The 11,319-nt window shown below is 34.8% G+C and overlaps 1 long non-coding RNA gene across 2 annotated transcripts; it reads right to left on the bottom strand.

Annotated features, from left to right (window-relative positions):
* Nucleotides 1-3,693: 3,693 nt before the first annotated feature.
* LOC141606294 (uncharacterized) lies at nt 3,694-9,710 on the bottom strand. 2 transcript variants are annotated; one of them, XR_012526640.1, is made up of 6 exons: nt 9,560-9,710; nt 9,351-9,455; nt 7,230-7,334; nt 4,275-4,467; nt 4,069-4,173; nt 3,694-3,982 (listed from the first exon to the last, which is right to left on the bottom strand). It is a non-coding gene; the product is annotated as an uncharacterized LOC141606294 (long non-coding RNA). The 2 variants fall into 2 exon arrangements; XR_012526639.1 differs by lacking the exons at nt 9,351-9,455; nt 9,560-9,710 and having other exon boundaries at nt 7,230-7,611.
* Nucleotides 9,711-11,319: the final 1,609 nt, after the last annotated feature.

Genomic DNA, 11,319 nt, shown 5'->3' with positions numbered 1-11,319 from the left:
AACTAAACAAACATGGTTAGGTCAGTTATAATAATACTGTTTGCAAAGTTCCATATAATTTTATCCATCATTTTAGTCATACTTATCTTTAAAAATTGCCTATGTGTGCTCTTCCCTTGCTTCGATATTCTTTTATCCAACTTTTGATGTAAACATATTGCTACTTTTTAGAATCAGCTTTCCTATAACAAAGTCATGTGTACTATCTATGATTTGTTGGCTATCAATTATCAAAAAATGAATTTTAGTTTTGTTTTATGAGCCTAGCTTTAGCTTGTTGGCTCTCTGGCCATGTTGCTATAAAAGCCAAAGTAAACTTCCAGCATCAATTGTGATTTGAGTTTCTTCCATGGATTTTTGGATGTGCGGTTCTATAGAGTAGTTTTTTTAAGACATTTTATTTTCATGAAATAAGATTATATGTGCATGAAATATGGTTCTATGTGCATGAAATAAGGTTCTATGTGCATGGAATAAGTGTTAAATGGGCATGAAATAAAGTTATATGTGCATGAAATAAGGTACTATGTGCATGAAATAAGGTTCTATGTGCATTAATAAAAGATTTTTCAGTAGCGTCAGTTGTTTATATTATGATACTAATTACTGTTGGTAAAGACGTTAATTTTATATGTGCATGAAATAAAGTTCTATGTGCATGAAATAAGGTTCTATGTGCATTAAGAACTTCTTCAGTTGCATTAGTTGGTTATATTATGATACTAATTAGTGTTGGTTAAAGACAATAATTTTATATGGGCGTGAAATAAGATTATATGTGCATGAAAAAAAAGGTTCTATGTGCATTAAAAAGTTCTTCAGCTGCATCAGTTGGTTATAATATGATACTAATTATTGTTGGTTAAGGACGTTAATTTTCAATGGCATGAAATAAGGTTCTATGTACATTAAATAAGGTTCTATGTGCATGAAATAAGGTTCTATGTACATGAAATAAGGGAAATGACCATGGAGGAGATTTAATGTGTTTACCGGCCTTTTTTTTTTGTAATTACAAGGCATTTAAGTGTATCTATTACACATCTTACTAATATGTGAGAAACATTTCGGGTACTTATGTCAGTTATTTCGTATTCGTATTTGTTTAGCGTATTTTAAAGGCTATTAGCTCAATGGTAGAGCAATGTGCAAATTTTGCACAAAGGTATGAGTTCGAGTCCCATATAGCCTATTAAATTGCAAATCCAATGAGAGGAATGTGTCATGATGCAAGCAATACAGTACAATTATTTAGGAGGCTATAATCATATTCGGAGAATGGCGCGCAGACCTTGATTGGACTCAAGCGAGCAGCAACAATGGCAATGATCGAGCTCGTGAAATAGCTTTGCAATTATCAGGAGTTCAATACAAGCATTTCAAAGACTAGCATATATACCAAAACTATTACCATACATGACATACTTGAATTAAATGGGATTACCAGTTACACTATTTTTCATTCTTAAGAGTAAAAGAAAGATTTGGTATTTCATGGCCAATATGGGAGTCGAACCCACATCTTGTGCATTGCACAATGCTCTCCAATTTGAGCTAATTGGCTTTCAAAATAAGTAAAACGTCAAAGAAAGAAGAGCTTAAGCTTGAGTCAGAGGCTATTTCATCATAAACGTATGTATTTTACTCGAAAAGCAGCTTGCTCATAGCCACTGCCAAGGAAATGGAGCAGTGCAGATGAAAATTATGGCAATCAACGACATCAAGAAAGTGACAGCAAATTATTTTGATTCTCTTTTTACATATGAAGCAGGCATGAGATCCAAGTTATTGCATTCAGACTTTAAATAATAGTGATGGTTATATGGGGAAGGGTTTATGTAATTCCTTGGATTTTAAAAGGGAGAAAAGACATTCATGAAGAATAGTCAGGATTATTACATAAATAAGATGTTGTCACTTGTGGTGAGTTTTGCAAGGAAAACACATACCAGAAGATCTGAAAAGATTTTCCACATTCCCAAATCTTTAATATCTGCATTTAATTTCAGTCACACCACAACGACAACATATGCATTCCAAGCATCTTGTTGCTGAAAACTCGAGACCTCTTCGTATTTATCATCTCGTGAGATACCGAATCCCCGGATGCTCCTGTTTCCTCAGTGTCATGCATTTCTCTTATCCACAAATGAACCCTTTTAAATCCGGCTTCTCCACACATTCCCTTATCTCAGACAAGTACCATCTACAATTCAAGATCGACAAAAGGAATTTAAGGTCTAGAGTATTGACCAACTTAAATCATAGTTCAACAGTACAACAATGCCAAATAATACTGATGGCTATATTCCTGCAATAAGCCTATAACTTGTCGCATATGGACAACGGTTTCAGCATTCACTATTTACGGAACAACTAAAGAATAGCGAGTCTATGATCAACAAAATTGTTACATTGCTTTGATGTAATCCCAAATAATATTTATGAATCAAACTGAAACAATCTTCTTGTGGTAGTTTTTAAGTTTTTAACCAAAACCAGCATAGCAAAATACTCCGTAAATAAGTAAATGGTTGAAAGTCCTATGGATTTGATAAAGATGAGTGCTAAAATTCGGCATAGCAGGAGACATGTCTAATCTGAACAAGTGTGAAGGCAACAATTTTAGCAGCCAACAAAATTATAATTGAGTAATCCAGATAAGTATATTGAAGAAAATGACCCGTCTTTCAAGGTAATCCCTAATACCTGGCCATATCCTTAAGAACATCAAGGATAAAAGCATACAAAAAAGCCTAATATACTACTATTTCAGTTAAACAGTTTGAATGATATTTCACTCAAAGTAATTCAAGATTGTACTAATTATGAACCCTAATTTACTACTATTCCAATCAAACAAATTCAACATTACATCAATTTAGGTTAAAATCGAATCAATCAAAGAAAGTTTACATAAAATCAATGTCCTATTTATTGATATAACATGGAAATAATAACTTCTAATTACAAAATTGAAAAAAATTTAAGCATGAAACTTACCTTCGTCAATGGCGGTGAAGGAGGAGTATCACGATGGTCGATGATACTAAAGAAGGAGAAGCACGGCGGTCGATGACAGTGAAGAAGGAGAAACGCGGTGGTCGGCAATAGAAAAGATGAAGAAGATCGAATGAGGAGAAATAGAGAGAGGAGTGTGTGATTTGAAAATTGTAACGATGAGTGTCAAAAATATTATGACCCCGACAAATCTGTCATTGGAATTATGTTTATCCAGTGGTCCTTAGTTGCTTTAGAGGTTCTCATGGTTCTCATTATACTAGTGGTTCTCACCGGATCTTGACCATATATATATATATATATATATATATATAGGATCCGGTGAGAACGAATACTCGGTGAGAACGGTGAGAACGACGGTTGTAAAAGATAAGCACCGTTCTCACTGAGTGTTCGTTCTCACCGTTGTAAAAGATAAGCACAACGACGGTTGTTGTTACACAACCGCCATTAAAGGTAATTATAACGTCGGTTGTTTGACGAAGAACCGCCATTAAAGGCGAAATATTTTTGAAATATTTTCTTTTTTCACGTCGTTTCTAAAGGAACCGTCGTAAAAATTATTTATATTTTTTTAAAAATAATAATTAATTTTCTACGGAAATTTCAGTAGCACCTCCCCATAAATTTTATAATTCCAAATATTATATGAACAAAATGAGACCTGTCAAAAGAAATGTAACCACATTTATATTACTCCTAACACCACCACAAGTCCACCAACAAACTTACAGCAATCACCAGAAGTCCACCAACAAACTTACATCGATCAATCTCGCATCACATCCCACATGCATAAAAATAACATCAACATCATTATTACCAATTTTGATGTATCAAGTGTATGAATAACACACGCCTTAGTTGATAAACTAATCTACAAGTTCTCTAAACATTTGGTAGCCCACTCTTCTTTGATCTCATAAATATCGCCACTTGACATGCTTGATTCCTCCATAAGCTATAGTTAACAAATAGCTCAATTAGTAAGAATATAAATCAACAACTAGATAAATAAATCATACCAAGAACGGAAATAAGACATACCTTCACAAATTCTTCTTCTTCTTTACTCGAAAAGTAAAAAGTTATGTTATACATCCACTTCATGACATAATAACCACACTCGTAATCCATTGGTTGTTGAGGACACTAAAATTTTTAGAAAAACTATGATATTAATTATGTAACATATAAAATGTAATATAATTCAAAATTAGTTGTTAGAATATAAGAGATCATATTTCACTTACCAAGATGTCATCTTTGATGATGAGTTTATTATTCTTTCTAGCGAAATTCCGCCTTCCACCTTGAATGCAATGTATTGACCAAGCGTTTTGGAGTCTCTTTTTTATGTCCAATCTCTTTGGATTTTTTCGATCCGAATCCAAAATATAAATAGTGTTTAACCCCAAGCATGTAACGATCAACATCCAATGGTTACTGCACATATAAGTTCATTTGTTGGAATTACTATTAATAATAAATCATATATTATTTAAATAATAAATTAAAAACAAATAAAATTATTATCTCTCATGAAATGCGCCAATGATGTAATTCTTTTCATCTTGAATCTTCCAAACACGTGTAATATATTCTTCACATTCTCGCCCTCTATGCATATATTCACAAAGTTTCACCGGACACATGTATCCTACCCGTTTTGTTGCTTAGCTTTCAGTACCAATTTGATATAGGAAACTACATCGATTATATTAGTAAACAAAGTATGACCGAATGAAGAACGATACATAACGAACAAGTAGAAAAAGTCCAAGCACACGAAAAAAATATAAGGTTTTACATATAGGATTATTTAATAAGAATAATCCAAACTATTGACCGTCTTCTCATAATAATCTAAACTTTATTTTTGCTCACAACAAACCAAACTACTACCTCCCTCTTCTCGTAACAAACTAAGCAATCGGCTACCTGTTTAACAAGTTAACTTGCCTCCTTATGTTTTGTTTTTCAGTTAACTAACCCTCTTCCTTTCTTAATTATTTACCCTCTCAATCCCATTAAAAAATCACAACCATATCACCAGATTTAGCAGCACGACCACAATCAATCAGTGACCCACTAGTCCACTACCACCACCATCAGCTACCCATCCGACCACCAGCTTGGCCAATCACACGCATAACCGGATTTTATGGTTGCTAATGAATAAAGAAATGAGATATGCTAACAAATGCTGCATAGCTAGTATGTCAGGTTTATTTGTACAGTGTACTCAATGACAGAAGGATCACAAATTTTACATGAATCAGATTTTTAGAAATCTGACCCATTTCATTTTTTGTATAATTAGTCATACCTCTACTTTAAAATTTTACAGTTAAAGAGACTCTAATCGTAACACCGTTACTTTTTCCGTTAACATTGAACATTTTAAAAAAAATCTGGAATATGGAGCATTGTATTGATCTGCTTATTCGAATTTTTTGGTTTGTAAAATCAAAATACACAATTCTTTCTCATCTATCTCTCCCTCTCATTCTCACTTTTGAATGTATAAATTGAAACAAATTGTGTTCATCAAAGGCAGAGAGAGTAGGTTTGAAGCTACCTCTTATTTGAATGAATCTAAATCCTCATCTACTTCAATATTCTATACTAAAGCTCTCACAATCATCTAGCGTGGCAAAAAGTGGTGAACCTTCCATCTTAGAGATGCTTGCTATGCGTTCCAAGTAAATCGGAAAGAGAAAATTAAGCCTTTAAATTTATTTTGCTGCTTTTGGTTTCAGACTTTCAGTGGCAAACGTGACAGAAGTCGGGTAGCGGGTTCTTTACTTGAAAATTTTGAAGTATAAGTCCTTAACTGGAAAATTTAAGAAAGTTCGGGTCCTTATCATGGGGTTAACTCCTTTAAATTGTTTATACTATGCACTATACCAATGCTCATCAGTTACACTTCTTTGGAAATTGGAGATGTTTAAGTGTTATTAATAATGGAAAGATTAATATACCTTAGTTAATGATTCACTTAGAAATCAAGAAGGTTTAAAGGCACTGAGTAATTGACAACTAATTAGTCATGGGCGACAAAATTATGGTGTAGCAAAGGGATATTATCTCATTTAATTTTCTTGTGAATGGTGTAGCAATTGCACCACCATGTTAATGCGTGGGTTCGCCCCTGGATTCAAGAGAGTGATTCCAGAGCAAGGGTACCATAAAAGAGAGTAAAATTTCAGAAGAACTCAATCTAAGATTGTTGGAATGTGAATTTCATTTGTTCGTCAATCTCATTGCAATGGTAGTTTAAAGGGCCTAACGGCTATACATAAGCTCTATGTTGTGTTGACAGAAAAACTTGAATATAAAAGCTGTTTATTGGGAAATTTAGTTTATTAGTAGTGTCAGTATTGTATTCTGTATTAATGAATGAAACCGACTTGAACATAGGATGTCACTGCTACTTACCATCCTCTATTTCAACTCTAAATTGTAATGGAACCTATCCTAGATTCACACCCTTCGAATCAAGTGAAGGCGGTGAAAAATCATCGTGTTGAACCAAAGCTCGCCTTGACTAGCTATGTATATGAAGCATGGATTAAAAGTAAATCTCATCAGGCGTGACGACTCTGGGGTTCAAAAGTACCTTACTGTTAAATACTAATGTGTCAAACAAGGTTATATTTTTCGCCCACCCTTCCGTGTTGTACTACTTCAGCTAATGACTCGCTTCCAATAAGCATGCCAGTCTATTTCCCCATTCTCTATAGTTGTTCTACTCTCCCTCTTGACTCACTCTTTTGACATTAAGTACGGTCAGCAATTGTACACAAGGAAGCTGTTACTACATGATATATAAAGACGCTCCTCAGTTCCGAGAAATTTTTAGTATGACAGGACTTCATGAGACTCAAAAGACTTGAAGGATGAAAGTGGCCTTAAACCCAACCATCAAGCTATTGCATCAGAAAGTGGAAAGGCGGGAAATATTTTCCTAACCATCAAACTTCTATGAAAATGAAGAGAATGCAATTCATTAACAAATCTGTAACCAGCAGTAACAAGACACTACAACTCGACACAAGATAAGCCCCAAAACAAGTAATTTATAATTCAATAATTCAATAATTCATAATTCAATAACACAATAATACAATAACGATTAATTTGATGATAGTGATAAAGATTTAATGAAGATACTGTAATTGCAATTAAATATGGCCAAACGGTACCTTTGATGTTGTTGCGGATAAAGAGCGGTGACTTTGTATCGTTGCTTGTGCGGTGTAGTCGAAAAATAGGGCTGCCGGAGTTGAAATGATTATTGAATTGAGTGGCTGCCGGAGTTGAAATTTGAATTGATTATTGAATTGAGTCGAAGAATAGTCGATGTAAACGGAAACAACAAGTTCTGGGGAACTTAATCAATTGTATGTCGGAGGGCTGCGTGAGGAAAGCAGGTTTTCGATTGCCGGAATTGAATTGTGAGGGAATGCGAGGTTTTGGCGGTTGAATTGAAGAAGACGAAGCAGCAGCAGGTTTACGCGGTTGGATAAATCGTGTTGCTGAAGGGTTTTGCTTTTTTCGGAGGTTTTAATTTTTGTTTTTTAAACCTTTCTATTAACGTCGGTTTTAGTTATAAACCGACATAAAAAGATATTATGGCGGTTTTTTACTCCAAAAAATTATAAATTTGTATAAATTTTTAGTGTCACTTTTAACGTCGGTTGTTAATAGAACCGCCACTATTAAACTATGGTGGCGTTTCTTATTTAGAACCGCCATAAAAAGCTTATGTTATCACGGCGGTTTTTACTTAAACCGCCACAATAGACCTCCTATATACAAAAATATGTCATTCCCGCCAATTTATTGGGCTTTTCGTGTCGTTTCTATTAGAACCGCCACGATAACTGCGTCGTGATAGGGGTTTTTTCTACTAGTGTATAACACACTTATTTCATGCATGTACACGGTTGTTTAATGCACATATATTGTTTTTTCATGCATCTACAAGGCTACTTCATGCATTGATAAGTATATTTCACCCAAAACCCTAACCATTATTATTGGGACAAAACTTTGGGAAATAGTGTCTTAAAATTTAGGACGGGAAAGGGTTTAGTATTGTATTAGACGGACCACCCCAAACCCTTTCCCTTATTTTCATTCGAACGGCGGCAAGACCAAAAGATAACCCTAAAGGGGAAGAGTGAACCCTTTCTAAGGGATGAGATTAAAATTAAGGGAATAGTGTCCTAAAATTTAGGAAACCGTAGAGCCGTCTAATCCAACCCTAAACCCTTTTCTTTATGATAGGAACGGGTTTAGCTTAAAATTAATGTCCTTAATTAACCAACAGTAATTAGAAGTAATTAGATGTAATTGGAGAACTTTTTAATGCACATATAACCTTATTTCATGGACATATAATCTTATTTCATTCCCATATAACACACTTATTTCATGCATGTACACGGTTGTTTGATGCACACATATTGCTTTTTCATGCATCTACAAGGCTACTTCATGCATTGGCAAGTCTGTTGCACCCCAACCCCTAGCCATTATTATTGGGTCAAACGATGGGGGAATAGTGACATAAGTACACTGAAATGTTTCTCACATATTAGTAAGATATGTAGCAGATATACTAAAATGGCTTATAGTTAAATAAAAAAGGCCGGTAAATATATTAAATGTGCACGCTTGTAAGGTCGCCTAAAGATAATGAATACTTGACTGCAATAAGCACAAACAAGGCAAAATGGTAACTACTTAACTAGAAAGCTAGCAGCTCAATCACCAACAAAGATGAATACATGGGAAAACAAGTGACACGGGTCCTAACAACAAAAAGCTTGAATATTGCAGCTCATATGGGCAGGGAAGACTAGAGTCATTCATTTTGATGAATCATTTTGTTGATTCAAATATAGTAGAGGACCAAAAATTTTGGCTACACTGGAAACTATTGGCAGTGAAATTAAGAACTTCTTGTTCATAAGTCATAAACTAGTTCCAACAATCACGCATAACAAGTTAAAAGAAATCTAATCCAATATCGAGAAACACGCACACTCAGTAACGACGGTTGAAGCGAATTAGAGGAGCAAAAATATGATGATCAAAGGGCGAAAAAGATAGATCATGATTGACTACTAAATTGAATCGATTAATATGTTATTAATCAACAATAACTGACAATTGAAAACAAATGACATTTGAAAAAAACTTGAAAACATAAAGAAAGCAGAATAAATTAGGAATTCAAAACTTAATGAACTAATTTGAAGCATGAAAATTACAAAAATTAAGGAAAAAGAAAGAAAAAGGGGAAATTGAGAAATTACCTGAATGTAGATGAAATCAGAGAGAACGAAGAAGGAAACGAGGTTGAGGATGGTCGAGTAATGTGCTCAAAATCATAGCAATGGCGGTAGATCATCGTAGGGCAGCTTGAAGATCGAAAGAAGATGAAGAATGAGTAGAGAGTGTACCGAAATGACAAATTAGGGTTCAATTTCTTTGAAATTAGGTAAAATTTGGGGAAAATAATTACCGAATTGATAAATTAAGGTGGCGATCGTCTCACTGGCAATTTCGGTCGCCGTCGGCAGCTCAGAACAACGATCGACGGTTGGAAATGGAGCAGAGAGACGCTAGTAATCATAGAGAGAGAAAATTTGAAGAGTGAGAATGTGTTTTGTTAAAATGGGTTTGCCGGGGGTACTTTTTTACTTTTGCGTGAGATTTTCACACGAGATGAGCTAATCGCATCGTCTGTTATACATTATATCCAAGGGCTATGAGTAGTTCTCACAGTTCTCATTATCTTAGTAGTTCTCACATAGGATCCCAAATTTATATATATATATATATATATATATATATATATATATATATATATATATATATATATATATATATATATATATAGAGAAGAGATCAAGTGAGTCCACCTAACATCCTTGAGTCCATAAGTCCTCTTTAGGACCCTTGAAAAGATGGGATGAAGGGCTGAGATTGAAGGGGAAAAGTGGGGGATTAAGGCTAAAATTAGTGATTAATGCTAATTTAAGACTCACTCTCTCTCTACCTCACTAATCAACCTAATTAAAAATTAATTCACTATATATCAATTATTTTCACATCAACTTCTCTCTCATCTCACAAATTTCATTACTCTCATCTCTCTAAAAACCAAAATAACTCAAAATCCAAAAAAAAAAAAAAATCTCACCCAAATATTTTCAAAACCCAAATAATTCAAAACTCAATTATTTCCCCCCCCCCATTTCCCCTGCTCGACCACCACGGCCACATGGCCACCACTCAACCACCACAACACCACCGTCAACAAGAATCACCACTTTACCCCTGACCCCGCCGCCACACCCACCACCAACAACAAAAAAAATACCGCAGCCCCCCACTCCATGACAACAACCACCATCACTATCACCAACAACCCACAGCCCCGCCACCACCACGCGCACCAAAAAACACCCCACCAAAACCGCCACCAACAACACCCCACGACAACGACCACTGCCTCACATCACCCCCACGACTGCCGCCACCAACAACACCCACCAAAAACTCCCACAACCGCCACTTCCTCCTTTCTTCTTTTAGATCTAACCACCATTACCAACAACCACCACAAACACCCACCACCACTCCCTATCGTCCATCCCGGCCTCCACCGACCTCCACTATCTCCCTCCCCTTCTTATATTTCCAGATCTGAAACCACACCCCCTCCAACCTCCAACAAACCCACCATCGACATCCAACAACAAGAACACCAACCCGCCGTCACAATCAACCAACGAAAAAAACGAGAGGAAGAGAGAATGGCGACGGGCTGTTGGTGTTGGCGAAGGTGGTTTGGATGATAGTAGTTGTGGTGGTGGTGTGTTGTCGTCTTTGAAATTTTTTTATTTTGGTTGTCTTTTTATTTTGGTTGTCGTCTTTTTTTTTTTTTTTTTTTTTTTGTAGTTTTTGTCTTTTTTTGTTTAGTTTTGATGAGTTGTGAATGAGTGTTTATTTCAATTTTTGCCTTTGTTGTTTATTTTGTTTTTTTGTTTCTCCTTTCTTCCAGATCTCGTTTCAAATTTTTTTTTTTTTTTTTTTTTTTTTTTTTTTTTTAAGTTATTGTTTGTTGTGGGGTTATATATTTTTTAATTTTTATTATAGATTTTATTCTTAGATCTAATAAATATATTTATTATACTCGTTTTTTTTTACATTTACCCTCGGAGTTATGTACATTTACACTCGTATTTCTTTACATTTACACTCATATTTCTTTACATT

This window comes from Silene latifolia, chromosome 10, assembly GCF_048544455.1.
Source record: "Silene latifolia isolate original U9 population chromosome 10, ASM4854445v1, whole genome shotgun sequence".
NCBI lineage: Eukaryota > Viridiplantae > Streptophyta > Magnoliopsida > Caryophyllales > Caryophyllaceae > Silene > Silene latifolia.
This window is presented reverse-complemented; position numbering and strand designations above follow the sequence as displayed.